We start from the raw sequence: 2,067 nt of genomic DNA on the forward strand, positions 1-2,067 counted from the left end.
TAGGGGATTGTCCCATTGCCATCCCTAGTAGCGCTCGAATGGAACCAACGCTACTCATAATAGTAAGTAGCAGTAGTGTTTCTTATGAAAAGCGCTACTGCTAAATTTTCCTATATTTTTAAAAATGCAGCTTATTGTCGCTGTATTTGAAGGAAATATGCCCTAGAGGCAATAATAAAGTTATTATTTATTTCCTTATATCATGATAAATGTTTATTATTCATGCTAGAATTGTATTAACCGAAAACATGATACATGTGTGAATACATAGACAAACAGAGTGTCACTTGTATGCCTCTACTTGACTAGCTCGTTGATCAAAGATGGTTATGTTTCCTAGCCATACACAAAGAGTTGCCATTTGATTAACGAGATCACATCATTAGGAGAATGATGTGATTGACTTGACCCATTCCGTTAGCTTAGCACTTGATCGTTTAGTATGTTGCTGTTGCTTTCTTCATGACTTATACATGTTCCTATGACTATGAGATTATGCAACTCCCGTTTACCGGAGGAACACTTTGTGTGCTACCAAATGTCACAACGTAACTGGGTGATTATAAAGGTGCTCTATAGGTGTCTCCGAAGGTACTTGTTGGGTTGGCGTATTTCGAGATTAGGATTTGTCACTCCGATTGTCGGAGAGGTATCTTTGGGCCCACTCGGTAATGCACATCACTTAAGCCTTGCAAGCATTGCAACTAATGAGTTAGTTGCGGGATGATGTATTACGGAACGAGTAAAGGGACTTGCCGGTAACGAGATTGAACTAGGTATTGAGATACCGATGATCGAATCTCGGGCAAGTAACATACCGATGACAAAGGGAACAACGTATGTTGTTATGCGGTTTGACCGATAAAGATCTTCGTAGAATATGTGGGAGCCAATATGAGCATCCAGGTTCCACTATTGGTTATTGACCGGAGACGTGTCTCGGTCATGTCTACATAGTTCTCGAACCAGTAGGGTCCGCACGCTTAAAGTTCGATGATGGTTATATTATGAGTTTATGTGTTTTGATGTACCGAAGGTTGTTCGGAGTCCCGGATGTGATCTCGGACATGACGAGGAGTCTCGAAATGGTCGAGACGTAAAGATCGATATATTGGACAACTATGTTTGGACACCGGAAAAGTTCCGGAAGGTTTCGGACATTTATCGGAGTACCGGGGGTTACCGGACCCCCTCCGGGGGGAACTAATGGGCCTTGTTGGGCCCTAGTGGAGAGAGAGGGGCTGGCTAGCGCAAGAGGCGCGCCCCCTCCCCTTGAGTCCGAATAGAACAAGGAAAGGGGGGGGGGCGGTGCCCCCTTGCCTTTCCCCTCTCCCACTCCATCCTCCCCCCTCCTTCTTGGACTAGGAAAGGGAGGGGAAAACCTACTTGGAGTAGGTTTCCCCTCCTAGGGCGCGCCACCCCTTGGCCGGCCCTCTCTCCTTCCCCTTTATATATGGAGGAGGGGGGCACCCATAGACACAACAATTGATCCCTTGGATCTCTTAGCCGTGTGCGGTGCCCCCTCCACCATAATCCACCTCGGTCATATCGTAGCGGTGCTTAGGCGAAGCCCTGCGTCGGTAGAACATCATCATCATCACCACGCCGTCGTGCTGACGGAACTCTCCCTCAAAGCTCGGCTGGATCGGAGTCCGAGGGACGTCATCGAGTTGAACGTGTGCTGAAATCGGAGGTGTCGTGCGTTCGGTACTTGATCGGGCGGATCGTGAAGACGTACGACTACACACTACAAAAAAAAAGACACATCCGTGACATTTTGGGCCGAACGAATTTTTTTCTGTCATACATATGACACTTCTATGACAATAATTGTGACAAAACCCGGTATCATCATAGATGTGGTGGGCTCCTACTTCTATGACAAAAAATCATGACAGAAAATGGGCTTTTCGTCCTGGGCGGGCCGGAGACGCAGCTGCATGACATTCTTTGGGCCGTCCATGACGGAAAAAGCCGTGGTAGAAGCGAGGGGGAGGAAAATTTCGGGGAGTTCCCGGTTACGGTGGGAGGTCGGGGGCCGAGCGATGCGCGTTTCTCTCGTACACG

The sequence above is a fragment of the Triticum aestivum genome, chromosome 4D (genome assembly GCF_018294505.1).
Source record: "Triticum aestivum cultivar Chinese Spring chromosome 4D, IWGSC CS RefSeq v2.1, whole genome shotgun sequence".
Classification (NCBI taxonomy): domain Eukaryota; kingdom Viridiplantae; phylum Streptophyta; class Magnoliopsida; order Poales; family Poaceae; genus Triticum; species Triticum aestivum.